Here is a 14,822-nt window from a genome sequence, read left to right on the forward strand (position 1 = left end):
CTGCATGGGGGTGGCTGAACTGAGGAATGAGGAGGACGAGTAATTACCGAGCGACTGCGACCCGATGGGCGAAGAGACCGCCGGCGAAACGTGGCGCGAGCGCCAACCAATCGCATTCCTGGCGTTCCGACACGCACACACACACACACACACACACTATAGCACAGCACGGTACAGTGGGCTGGGACGCAGCCACGCGACGCGGCTAATTAAATTTAAAGCCGTGCTGCGGCGACCTGCACCTCCCCCTCCCACCGCTCCTCCCCTCTCCACTCCCCTCCTCAACCTGACTTATTTGCTCTCTCTCTCTCTCTCTATCTCTCTTTAATAGCACAAACGTGCGTGCTGTGGAACCCGTGGTGCACAAAGAGAATTCGTAATGGCTGGGTTGGGACCATTGGACATTACAGCTTACGCATTATTAATCCCATTGGTCGGTGGCCACAAAGAGTGCGTCCAGATTCACTAACACGCACCCCTTACCTCTCACAGCACCTCCTATTAAGTTCCCAGTTTCACGCACTGCATAATCAAGAGGAATATTTTCTTCATAAATAATGGCCAAAAACGTGAAATAAGTACATTATTCTCTATAGTGTGTTGTGTGCTATTGTGGTCTTCAGTCCAAAGACTGGTTTGGTGCAGCTCTCCACGCTGCTCAACCATGTGCAAGCCTCTTCATGTCCGGACAGCTGCTAGAATCTATATCCATTTCATCCTTCTTACTGCATTCATCTCCTGGTCTCTGGTCTCCGAATACAACTTTTATCCGCCTCCCCCCCCCCCCCCCTTTCCATTACCAGACTGACGAAACCTTGATGCTTCAGGATGTGCCCCATTAAACCTTCATTTGCTGAAGTTATGCCATGGATGTTTTTTCTACCATTCGATTCAGAACTTCATTATTAGTTACTCGATCTACACATCAAGCCATCCGAATCTTTCCGAAGCACCAAATTTGAAAGGCTCCTATTCTCATTTTGAACAGTAGTTGATTTTAGAAGGGATAGAAGGAAAGTTGAAACAGGAGCTTAGAATGAAGGAGATTAAATGTAAGTTCCTTGAAAGAACTGATGACTCCGTTATATTCACTGCAGATATGTCTTTTCCTTGAATGCATCTAAAAAATATGAGATCGATAATTAAATAACAACGATTGACAATACAACCAAAACTTGGAGACCCATATGATGGAAGTTTCACTATGAAATAGATGTACATAACAAAAACGGTATTATGGACAAATCACAAAATATAAATGTTATGAATCAAAGTCTGTCGACAGACTGTAATCCAGTTTTTATTCCCTACACACAGACAACGTGTTCGGAAATTCCCGTTATGGATTTCTGGGACTTGAAGAGGCGAGTAAGTAGAAATATTTTCAATTGGAACCCATGCCCGGGAACGCAAAGTTTAGGTTCATATGTTTTTAACTCATCGTCTTCTGCTTTAGGAACTGAATGAGGTGTCACGTAGTAGAATTATTACGTAACAAAAAAAATGTTCAAATGTGTGTGAAATCTTATGGGACTTAAATGCTAAGGTCATCAGTCCCTAATCTTACACACTACTAAACCTAAATTATCCTAAGGACAAAGGTACCAGCCGCACAGTCCATGACTGCAGCGCCTGAGACCGCTCGGTTAATCCCGCGCGGCTATTAGGTAACAAGTCGAAAGGAAATATAACGAAACAACCCCATTTATCACTTGAGCTCATTTGTTGGTATTAACACTAAAAGTGTTCATACTTACATTATTCCAAAACAGAAAAGAGCCCAGCATACTGTAGGCACAGAACAGTGTTGATGTATTACAACAGCGACTCCATGTGGCGACCATCTACTTTGTTACAGACATTGTACCTAGAAACATGTTTCTTATACATAGTCTCCATCCCACTTGGTGGTTCTTCAATTTATAGTTCAGCGGCGAGAACTCGTGCCAGCAGATCTTCATCTGTCTCTGGAGGAGCCTTGCAAATTAAACTTCGCATACGACCCCACAAGAAGTAGTTCACAGGAGTTAAATCTGGCGGGCGCTTCGGCCACACGGTTGGACCACCTCGGTCTAACCATATTTCACCATATCATCTCTTGTGATGTCTGCGTACCACACGTGAGAAGTGAGGTGGTACACCGTCATGCTGAAACCACATTTCCTGGCGGACGTTCAATGTCACACCTTCCAAAAACGGGTCTAGTACGTTTTTTATGAAGATCAAGTATGCAGGCCCAGTTACCTTGTGTGGAAGGACGAATGGCCCAGTCACACGACCGTCCAGAATACCTGCCCACACGTTAACTCCAAACCGGTGCTGAAATCCCTGAATGTACGTGGCCCGAGGGCTCCCTTCTGCGCAGGCGTGCCTGTTTCGCGAGTTCAGAACACAGTCCATGGTGACTTTACATTCACCTGTGGACAGAACTCAACGTGGAAACAGGGGTGTGTCAACGCAGCGGTGCATGCACCACGTGCAGTAGGCAATGCTTTGTGGAAAATCGACTGGACCCATAGCGTGTACACTTTGTAAGTAAAAATAAAAAATATCAAATCAAAACAACCAATCAAATTTCCACTTTTATTTTATTTGTGTAACTAGCCTCAGCGCTACCTCACGCCGTCTGCATTCCTCCTGATCGACTTGTGGGAAGAATGTCCCCTGCCCTCCTCAAACAGTCTAACAGTCGGCAAGCGATGATCGGCGTGATCGCTGTTAATAATAAATCTACAGATACCAGACACTGAACGCTGGCCGCTATTTTGACTGGACCAGGAATGGAATTATCCCTACACGTCGGTCAGGGGGAGTGAATATGGGATAATGTAGCGCTGGAACTGGTTGCACAAAAAAAAAAAAGGAACATTGGACATTCGAACGGCTGAAGGTGTTCTGACTTGACATTTTATATGGAACAGCCAAGGTCCCGCAACCACCTTTTATAAAGATGAATTACAGAGCCTTTGTAACTGGTACGGATGTGATTGTTGCTCATGCAGAACGTCTGAGACGATACTGTGAATAACAACCATTGCACACGCAATTGTTCGAGTACTCGTTGACGCGATGCTGCATATCTTCTTCAAATAAGGGCGTACAGCGTTGTTCTGGAAGACCACAGTCCTGCCTTCTCACAGGGAAGGTACCTGTTTCTCGGAGCCGCTGCGCAAATTGGGCAAAAAGTTTGTCTGACGGCTTGCTACTGTACGGAAAACGTTCGGCATACAGCCGACTAGCCACTCTTTCGTTACCTTGAGCTTCGCTATACACGAGGAGTATTTCCGTGTAATCCGAAAACGAGTGCCGAACCAACTTTTATCTTATCGAAGACGCACAGACAAGGAATAGGTCTCGCAGCAAGGCAGACTTCAAGTAGCAACAGGTGACCATCTGACGTAGTACTCGTCCTTCTGTCTACCATATTGAGTAGCACGACAAGCAACTCTGAGACCTCTCATTCTCAGCAGACGTGGACGCGTTGTGTACCTGAACTGAAACCGTCGTAGAACGGGAACGGTACGTTTTCGGACGTGGGTTCCTGTTCAGAATATTATGTAACACACTCCTCTCTGTAACTCCTGAAAGTTTGTAACTGGAATTTCCGAACGTGCTGTGTACACTGATGAGCCAAAACATTATGCTCACTGTCGACCGCGAGTTGAACGCCTACTGGTGGTGTTCTAGACATGTGAGGAAGGAAACAGTGTAAGCCGAAGAGACGGGCCGAAAATGCGGATATCCACTGATATGAGCGGTTTTGACAAAGGGCACACAGCTGTGACGCTGCGGCTGGAAACGAGAATCTCTGAAATGGCGAAGGTGGTCGCCTGTTGGCGTACTACTGTAGAGAGCACCTATAGGAAGTAGTTAAACAATGCCCGCATCTCGTGGTCGTGCGGTAGCCTTCTCGCTTCCCACGCCCGGGTTCCCGGGTTCGATTCCCGGCGGGGTCAGGGATTTTCTCTGCCTCGTGATGGCTGGGTGTTGTGTGCTGTCCTTAGGTTAGTTAGGTTTAAGTAGTTCTAAGTTCTAGGGGACTTATGACCACAGCAGTTGAGTCCCATAGTGCTCAGAGCCAGTTAAACAATGGTGAAATAATGGGGTAGGCGGCATGGTATTGGACGACCACATCTCACCACAAAACACAGAGGTCGGAAGATTCCTCCCCCCCCCCCCCCCCCCTGTGTAATCCAGGATGGGCTGCGATCTGTGGCAGTTCTGACGTCAGAATACAATACTGGCGCAGGCACCAGCAGTTCGGAGCACACGGTTCAAAGGTCGTTCCTGAACAAGGAGCTCCACATCACGCGACTCCTACGTGTCCCTGTGTTGACCCAACGACGTCGTCAGCTGTGATTGCAGTGGGCACAGAATCACAAAGTTTTCACCGCCTGTCGAATGAAACTCATTTCTTGCTACACCGGGTGGTTGGTTGGGTCCCTACAAGCCGTTATATAGGCGAATGGCTGCACGAAACACGCACCGCGCCACATGTGCAGGCCGTAAGGGCAGAATTATGCTATGGGATACATTTTGTTAGCCTTCCATGGGATCTGTGGAGGTAATCATGACAGTAGTGAGTGAGCTCGTGTTGATGCCGTTCGTAGCTTGGCGTCTTGTAATAGCGACAGTGGCGTCTCGTTTTCTTAGTTGGTTCACTGGCGCCACTACGTTTGCTAGCCTTGCTGTCTGTGAGTAACAGCAGCAGCGTTTATCGATAGTGCGTACTGTGATAACATACACTCCTGGAAATTGAAATAAGAACACCGTGAATTCATTGTCCCAGGAAGGGGAAACTTTATTGACACATTCCTGGGGTCAGATACATCACATGATCACACTGACAGAACCATAGGCACATAGACACAGGCAACAGAGCATGCACAATGTCGGCACTAGTACAGTGTATATCCACCTTTCGCAGCAATGCAAGCTGCTATTCTCCCATGGAGACGATCGTAAAGATGCTGGATGTAGTCCTATGGAACGGCTTGCCATGCCATTTCCACCTGGCGCCTCAGTTGGACCAGCGTTCGTGCTGGACGTGCAGACCGCGTGAGACGACGCTTCATCCAGTCCCAAACATGCTCAATGGGGGACAGATCCGGAGATCTTGCTGGCCAGGGTAGTTGACTTACACCTTCTAGAGCACGTTGGGTGGCACGGGATACATGCGGACGTGCATTGTCCTGTTGGAACAGCAAGTTCCCTTGCCGGTCTAGGAATGGTAGAACGATGGGTTCGATGACGGTTTGGATGTACCGTGCACTATTCAGTGTCCCCTCGACGATCACCAGAGGTGTACGGCCAGTGTAGGAGATCGCTCCCCACACCATGATGCCGGGTGTTGGCCCTGTGTGCCTCGGTCGTATGCAGTCCTGATTGTGGCGCTCACCTGCACGGCGCCAAACACCCATACGACCATCATTGGCACCAAGGCAGAAGCGACTCTCATCGACACGTCTCCATTCGTCCCTCCATTCACGCCTGTCGCGACACCACTGGAGGCGGGCTGCACGATGTTGGGGCGTGAGCGGAAGACGGCCTAACGGTGTGCGGGACCGTAGCCCAGCTTCATGGAGACGGTTGCGAATGGTTCTCGCCGATACCCCAGGAGCAACAGTGTCCCTAATTTGCTGGGAAGTGGCTGTGCGGTCCCCTACGGCACTGCGTAGGATTCTACGGTCTTGGCGTGCATCCGTGCGTCGCTGCGGTCCGGTCCCAGGTCGACGGGCACGTGCACCTTCCGCCGACCACTGGCGACAACATCGATGTACTGTGGAGACCTCACGCCCCACGTGTTGAGCAATTCGGCGGTACGTCCACCCGGCCTCCCGCATGCCCACTATACGCCCTCGCTCAAAGTCCGTCAACTGCACATACGGTTCACGTCCACGCTGTCGCGGCATGCTACCAGTGTTAAAGACTGCGATGGAGCTCCGTATGCCACGGCAAACTGGCTGACACTGACGGCGGCGGTGCACAAATGCTGCGCAGCTAGCGCCATTCGACGGCCAACACCGCGGTTCCTGGTGCGTCCGCTGTGCCGTACGTGTGATCATTGCTTGTACAGCCCTCTCGCAGTGTCCGGAGCAAGTATGGTGGGTCTGAAACACCGGTGTCAATGTGTTCTTTTTTCCATTTCCAGGAGTGTATTTGGAGCGGCGTCTATTATTTCCGGGTCATCATGTGTCGAGCTAGGGGAGTTGGGATGGAGCAGCAGTGAAGTCCGGACAGCCGGTACTCGCCCGACCGCTGGCGACACACATGCACTGTCCGACCGAAGGATGTGGTCGTGAGAGTGCACGGCGACGTCAAGGACCGGATTCAGCGAGTTTTAGATGAATGGACCGTGATATTCGAGTAGGGCAACTTTCACCTCTGTGTGTGTGTGTGTGTGTGTGTGTGTGTGTGTGTGTGTGTGTGTGTGTGTGTGTGCCCGTCGAAGTGACCTTATGGCAGAAAGTTGTCAGTCGACGGTTTATACTGGGATCTTTCCTGTGCCTGACTTGAGTGGGGACGACCGTTGGTTGGTCGTTCCGGCGGTCGTCGCAGTGGACGACGTGCATTTGATCTTCCGACCGCTTCTGTCTTCTCTGTGTTTCAAAAATGGTTTAAATGGCTCTGAGCACTATGGGACTCAACTTCTGAGATCATTAGTCCCCTAGAACTTAGAACTAGTTAAACCTAACCAACCTAAGGACATCACACACATACAAGCCCCAGGAAGGATTCGAACATGCGACCGTAGTGGTCTCGCGGTTCCAGACTGCAGCGCCTAGAACCGCACGGCCACTTCGACCGGCTCTCTGTGTTTGTGCTGGCTTATAATCCGTCCGTGGTGTTTAACAGTGGCCAGCCGGAGTGGCCGTGCTGTTCTAGGCGCTACAGTCTGGAACCGAGCGACCGCTACGGTCGCAGGTTCGAATCCTGCCTCGGGCATAGATGTGTGTGATGTCCTTAGGATTGTTAGGTTTAATTAGTTCTAAGTTCTAGGCGACTGATGATCTCGGAAGTTAAGTCGCATAGTGCTCAGAGCCATTTATACCATTTTTTTTGTTTAACAGTGACTGGATTTAGCATAGTGAGTTGTTGGTGGAATTGTTTCCCCGGATCCGTGTGTACCTTGTGGTTTTGAATGAGCAGCTATTTTAATGCTGTCTGTATACTTGATTTGGTGGTGGGATGGCGAACGGACCAATTCGGCTTCAGACGAAGCAGCGAGGCGGTCCGCAGCGCGGGGGCGGGATAGGACCGCTGGTGGCGTGCAGCCACTGTCGAATCGAGGGGCTGTAGCCGACGATCGAACTCAGGACGTTTGAAGTTGAGTGAACCTTATCCAGTAGTGAAACCTCCACTGTTGGAGATCTCGCTGTTATTTGCGTGCTGCTGCTCCCAGGGTCGGTGAGACCAATCGCAACAAGTGGAGTCTGTCAGGTTGGCGGAAGCTATTAGATGCCTTCCACTGCTTGATGTTAGTTTGGATTCAGTGTTATTATTGCTGCAGTGCAACCAGCGGTATCTTACCGCCTAGTGGCCGCTAACGCCCCAGTTACCTGCCCTGGAGGTTAGCGTATTTTGCGGCAGTGTACTTTTCCCCGTCTTGCCGATGCTATCCGGCATGGGGTGTAATTTGACAGCTCCCTTGATTGGGGTATGGATGATTGTTTTCCTTGTCTATCTGTGTTATAGTCATTCCTTCTGCCTTTGGTGTTTTAAACACTGGATTCTGGAGACGCAGTGCCGTCTGTCACTTCGCTCTCGCCTGAATTATTCCATCGCTGTATTGGTTATTTGGCGTTAGGTGGATATGCTAAGAAGGTTGATCTCTAGTTTGAGTTGCCCTCCTTAGGTGAACATTACTCTTGGCTGCCTGTCTCACCGCTTACACAGCTGTAGTCACCTTGCTCAGGTCGATCCAGGGAGCACTGTCTGTGGGTCTCTCAGTCTTATCTGGACAAGTTGTCATAATTGTTGTTTGGCTCTGAGCACTATGGGACTAAACTTCTGAGGTCATCAGTCCCCTAGAACTTAAAACTACTTACACCTAACTAACCTAAGGACATCACACACATCCATGCCCAAGGCAGGATTCGAACCTGCGACCGTAGCGGTCGCGCGGTTCCAGACTGTAGCGCCTAGAACCGCTCGGCCACACCGGCCGGCTGTCATAATTGTTTAAAATTTACCTTAATGTTTTAACATGTTATTGCCTTCCCCACATGTAATTCTGGCCTTCAGCCGTTAATTGTTTGTAACACTGCTTATGGCCTTCAGCGGACAAATTATTTTCAATTTACCCTTAATAAGGCCTGCAGCCGTCATTATAGCCTGTTACATTTCCTTAAGATTGTTTTAAAAAGGTTTTAGTATTTTAAAATGCAACTGCCTTCCTTACTTGTAATGCAGGCCTTCAGCCGTTAAGTATTCTGAAAATTGCTTGTGGCCTTCAGCCCACGAATAATTTTGAACCTCCTTAATCGGGCCTTCATCCATTGGTTGTGTGTAACATTGCTTGTGACCTTCAGCCGACAATAACTTGCAATTCTTCTAATAAGGCTTTCAGCCACCAGTGTAGTAAAATCTTTGAAAAATGATTGTTGAGAGTTTTAGTTTTTTAAAAATAAAGTGTATGTGTTTTCTCTGCAACCAACGGTAACTGATTAGGCCCCATCCACACCTTTCCTGCTTTCCCTAAGTACTACGTCTCAGTGAGCTAAGTGAACAATATTGTGAACCACCAGCATCTCTTCATGCTTGCAATCTCCCCCTAAGTCGATGACTTCTACCAGCAGGAGAACTGTCCGTTTTGCAAGCTCAGAATTGTGCTGCAGTGTACTGAGGGGCACTGTAGTGAACTCACAGTGATGTCTTGGCCAGAAAATGTGCGTGATCCGTACCTATTGGAACAAAAATAGGGCACCAGCTGCGTGACCGCAAACCGTCATCCCGCAATTTGCGGGACCTGCTTGATCTGGGCGAAGACATCTGGTGCCGCGTACTTCTGGAATCCTGTCAACTACTTGTAGATTCAGTGCCAGCCGGAATCTGTGTTGTACTATGTTTAAAAAGTGGACCAACATGGTGTTAAAAATTGTCAACATCAATTAAATTCACCAACAACCATATAACTTAAGATGTTATTTTACTTTATTTTGAAAGCTATCAGTTTCGGCATTTCACCATGCGACCTCCAGGCCCAATGTGAATCTCTCCAAATTTTGCAAAAACAGACATAATGTCTTATGGGATAACAGCAATCAGTGATTTTATAATGTTACTTAAAATCCGTCCTGATTGCAAATTTTTTATTCATATGAGCGGTTTCGGTTCATTCAGAACCATCTTCAGATCTGATATTTCAGTTACAGGAGTAACCCGTCCAAATCCAGCAACTTTCACATGCTACGTCACATCTCTCCAAATATTGAAATGCTGAAACCGATAGCTTCAAAACAAAATAAAATAACGTCTTCAGCTACACGGCTGTTGGTGAATTTTATTGTCATTGACAGTTACTTAATCAGCCAATGTCCCCTGTCCGTGATGGACCAACAGAGATTGCTGTTAAAAAGCTGGTTATAATGTTTTGACTCATAGTTGTACATCTACTAAGAGTCATCAGGATCATATTAGTTTGTCTTTCGGCAGATATTTGCAGTTAAGTGTTTGTTATGTGTAGCTGGAGTCAGGCCCAACAAATAATGCTCATCATGTCTTTCGTGCGATGGCCACTGCCGACGGAAGGCGTCGGTTTGATTGCTGTCCCATGTCCATAGGGCCCGCTTTCCTCCATTTCCAGTCAGAAATCCGTCCCTGCAGTTTCTCGGTTTTATTAATGTTCACCCTGGGTATATAGATTATGTAAGTAAATGGAAAGTAAGATTCTCGTTTACAAGTTACTGGTCCTCATGGGAAAAAGTAACTCCGAGAAATGTGCTGTGCACGTTTGCTTAGGCTCCCGCGGCCTTTCAACGTCAATAAAAGGTTTCCGGGTGCTTGAGAGTGACTGGCAACAACGCTCCCGAAATGTTTCTCTGCAGAAATCAAAGTTGCGATACACATACTCTCAAGTTTTTCTCAATAAACTGATTGTACATGAGATTCGTCTCATCAATTCGTTTAACTACACCACTGGCCATTAAAATTACTACACCAAGAAGAAATGCAGATGATAAACGGGTAAACATTGGACAAATATATTATACTATAACTGACATGTGACTACATTTCCACGCAATTTGGGTGCATAGATCCTCAGTAATCAGTACCCAGAACAACCACCTCTGGGCGTAATAACGGCCTTGATAAGCCTGGTCATTGAGCCAAACAGAGCTTGGATGGCGTGTACAGGTACAGCTGCCCACGCAGCTTCAACACGTTACCACAGTTCATCAAGAGTAGTGACCGGTGTGTTGAGACGAGCCAGTTGCTCGACCACCATTAACCAGACGTTTTCAATTGGTGAGAGATCTGGAGAATATGCTGACCAGGGCAGCAGTCGAACATTTTCTGTATCCAGAAAGGCCCGTACAGGACCTGCAACATGCGGTCGTGCATTGTCCTGTTGAAATGTAGGGTTTCGAAGGGATCGAATGAAGGTTAGAGCCACGGGTCGTAACACATATGAAATGTAACGTTCACTGTTCAAAGTGACGTCAATGCGAACAAGAGGTGACCGAGACGTGTAACCAATGGCACCCCATACCATCATGCCGGATGATACGCCAGTATGGCGATGACGAATAAACGCTTCCAATGTGCATTCACCGCGCTGTCGCCAAACACTGATGCGACCATCATGATACTGTAAACAGAACCTGGATTCTTCCGAAAAAATTATGTTTTGCCATTCGTGCACTCACGTTCGTCGTTGAGTACACCATCGGAGGCGCTCCTTTCTGTGTTGCAGCGTCAAGGGTAACCGCACCATGGTCTCCGAGTTGATAGTCCATGCTGCTGCAAACGTCTTCGAAATGTTAGTGCTCATGGTTGTTGTCTTGCAAACGTCCCCATTTGTTGACTCAGCAATCGAGACGTGGCTGCACGATCCGTTACAGCCATGCGGATAAGATGCCTGTCATCTCGCCTGCTAGTGAAACGAGGCCTTTGGGATCCAGCACGGCGTTCCGTGTTACCCTCGTGAACCCATCGATTTCATATTCTGCTATCAGTCATTGGATCTCGACCAACGCGAGCAGCAATGTCGCGATACGATAGACCGCAATCGCGGTAGGCTACAATCCGGCCTTTATAAAAGTCGGAAACGTGATGGTACGCATTTCTCCTCCTTACACGACGCTTCACAACAACGTTTCACCAGGCAACGCCGGTCAACTACTGTTTGTGTACTTCCCTCATGTCAGCACGTTGTATGTGTCGCCACCGGCGCCAACCTTGTGTGAATGCTCTGGAAAGCTAATAATTTGCATATCACAGCATTTTATTCCTGTCTTCCGCGTCTGTAGCACGTCATCGTCGTGGTGTAGCAATTTTAATGGCCAGTAGTGTATATTGGTTTATGAAACTTTGACACCAGAAGGCCGTTACGTTCCAAACATTTGTAATTCAAACTTTCGGCGTATCCAGTGACTACAGCAGGTAGGAGAGGTCGGGTGATGTGGTGTGTTGCCCTGTTCCCCCTCGCCCCTTGTGGATGGCACTCTCGTTTCACTCCAAACTTTTTCCTCTCCACTGATCTTTGCCGAGACTCGCCGGCAACGAGTATTGGTTTTATGTGCACCATTTAAATTTCCGATGGCGTCCCTGGCTTGTTTCGCTGTCGGTATGGGAGGCGCCAGGTGGGCTGAGGAGGGAGCCGGCTTACGGCAAAGACTCTGCCGGCGAATGCGCACAGGAAGCTTTCAATTTTTCAATGAAAATTGCGTAGCTTTCATTCGTTTGGAGATGTTACTTGCTGTTACAGAAAAACAGTAATATGACGGAAGTTGAGACTTACAAGCAGATTAGAACTGTGTGCCGGATCGAAGTACGAGCTCGGAACCTTGGCTGTCGGGAATAGTTCTACAGCGACTGAGCTGTCCAGGCACGGCGACACACGACGCAAACCACAGCTCCACTCGTGTCAGAGGGTCTGTTCCACTTTCCAGACTTCAGTGTTTGTCGTGAACGCCTTACGGGGTTAACACAGCGCAGAAACATTTGAGCCACAGCCGAGAGTAGAAGTGGGCCATTGTTTTGGCATGGGAGCCACTTTGTGGAAACCGTGGCTGAGCGGGTGGGGCTGAGGGGGAGGGGGGAGCACACCTTTTAAAATGATTGCATTCGTTAGTTAGTTTGTCATTTCTAAAAGGTTGTAAATGGTATGATAAAATAAATAAATATAAATAAAATAAAATGGTGACGCCTTTTTTAGCTAATTTCGTATCATCTGTTGGTGCAAGCGGCAACGGCTTTGCCGCAGTGGATACACCGGTTCCCGTGAGATCACCGAAGTTAAGCGCTGTCGGCCGTGGTCGGCACTTGGATGGGTGACCATCCAGGCCGCCATGCGCTGTTACCATGTTCCAGGGTTCACTCAGCCTCGTGATGCCGATTGAGGAGCTACTCGATCGAATAGTAGCGGCTTCGGTCAAGAATACCATCCCAACGACCGGGAGAGCGGTGTGCTGACCCTTCGCCCCTCCTATCCTCATCCTCCCATGAGGATGACACGGCGGTCGGATGGTCCCGGTAGGCCACTCGTGGCCTTAAGACGGAGTAGTTAGTTTTTATTGGTGCAAGCATATTTAATTTTAGAATCAGTTTAATGAGGCAAATGTATCCCAGCCTCCTTCCCAACAGATTTTTTTAAAAAAATTCAGCAGGAGTCTGTTGAGATTCTTGTCGCAAACCGCATGTTAATATCTCTCAAAGAGCATCAACGTTCACACCTATCGATATTCAAGCAAGAAAACCCTTACTCACTAATACATGCAGGCCCAAATATAGAGAACATTTTACCAGGAAATTTGTTCATACATGGAAAGTTTTCAGCAGAAAAAAATTTGTAAGTAACAGTTCCTGTCGCAGCAAGGAACACTTCTTTCACAGTGTGATCTGACTGCGCGTCAGTAAGTCCAAGCTGCATCTCCTCAGATGCTGTGTCAGTAGCAGCAATGACGGGATGAATAAGGATATTCAACTGATGATCAGTTTTCTTAAAGTCCAGAATTATCCTTTAGAATTCGTCCACCAAACACTGCAGATGATCCATAATCTTCACTAGAACACTGTCAGGCGCATTTGGTTCTCTGATAAAGGTATAAATAGTGACAAAAATTGGCTTCACCCGCTTATCTTGCAAATAGACTTAGTTTTGCTTTGAGCATTTTTATATGCTTCCTTTCGCTCGAATGCCACCTTCAGTTCATTCAGTTTCTCAAATATATTAGCTGCAAACATTGTATCATATATCCCCTCCTCACATACTGTTTTTTTAACAATACTATGAGATATCCCATTCGCACCCAGAAATAAGAGTATTTCATTCTGAAATGCGGAAACATTTTTTATGACTTTGCCCAAGCGCAGCCACGTCACACTGTTATTATGTCTTCATACCCTGCGTCCACAGGTCGTGGAGTGTTCACCACAGCATATATTTTAAGTCCAGTACAGCTTTACAAACGCTCTCCTGATACCATGTTTCTCCACTTGTAACACGGCCCACTCAGGCATGTGCCGTCCAGTAATTCCTTTGTGATGACGAAATTGTCAGTAATTCCACGAACGAAGATTAGGACATGTACAGTGTATTCGTGATCCGTGTTAATCTCTATTGCGAAAGGAAACAAAGCGAAATCTTTCTCACAATCTTCAGCTGTTGTGCAAGTTTGTTTGTTCGTCACCCAATCAATGCGCAGCACTGTAGTCCTTACCAACGAAATGCTCTTAAATTTGCTTCTAACATCAGGACACAAAATGCATGCACACTAAAGCACACACTGCTCTACAAACTCACCAACTGATAAAATCTTGGTGTGTTTAGCAAGTTATAAACTACCAAGATATGTGATTCTTTAGTGCTATTTTGAAGTGGTGATTACATTGTTGCTTCTTCAGAGATTTTTCACACACTTCGTAGCTATTATTTTTCGATCTTCTTAGGAACGCTTGCAGCCAAATTCTCCAAGCTTTTTGAAACTTTCTGGTAGATTAAAACTGTGTGCCGGACCGAGACTCGAACTCGGGATCTTTGCCTTTCGCGGGCAAGTGCTCTACCAACTGAGCTACTCAAGTACGACTCACGCCTCGTCCTCACAGCCTTACTTCCTTTTTTTCAGGAGAGCTAGTTCTGCAAGGTTCGCAGGAGTGTTTCTGCAAAGTTTGGAAGGTAGGAGACGAGGTACTGTCAGAAGTAAGGCTGTGAGGACGGGGCGTGAGTCGTCCTTGGGTAGCTCAGTTGGTAGAGCACTTGCCCGCGAAAGGCAAAGGTCCCGAGTTCGAGTCTCGGTCCGGCACACAGTTTTAATCTGCCAGAAAGTTTCATATCAGCGCACACTCCGCTGCAGAGTGAAACTCTCATTCTGGCTCCATGTTTTTTGTTGTCTTTTCAGACTGTAATTCTTAAACACGGCTATCGTTTAATGGCACAATAAACACACTGCATTATTTCCCGTATAAATTTTTCTCCGTTCTTACATGGGAAGTGCCTTTGCGGTCACTCTCATCAGTCGTCTTGCAGAGTTTCAACTTGGTTTGTGCAAACAGAATGTACATCGCGCATGTGTATTGAAGTGGATATCCTAGCGAAAATCCTCTGTCTCACACTGGGAGGAAAAGCCAGGATTTTTCTGTGTGTATTGGTCGGCCGTAAA

General features: G+C 47.5%; 1 pseudogene; it reads left to right on the forward strand.

Moving 5' to 3' along the window:
- The first annotated feature begins 12,408 nt into the window (after positions 1–12,408).
- LOC126096088 (5S ribosomal RNA) lies at positions 12,409–12,526 on the forward strand (annotated as a pseudogene).
- Positions 12,527–14,822: the final 2,296 nt, after the last annotated feature.

This window comes from Schistocerca cancellata, chromosome 8, assembly GCF_023864275.1.
Source record: "Schistocerca cancellata isolate TAMUIC-IGC-003103 chromosome 8, iqSchCanc2.1, whole genome shotgun sequence".
NCBI classification, from domain to species: Eukaryota; Metazoa; Arthropoda; class Insecta; order Orthoptera; family Acrididae; genus Schistocerca; species Schistocerca cancellata.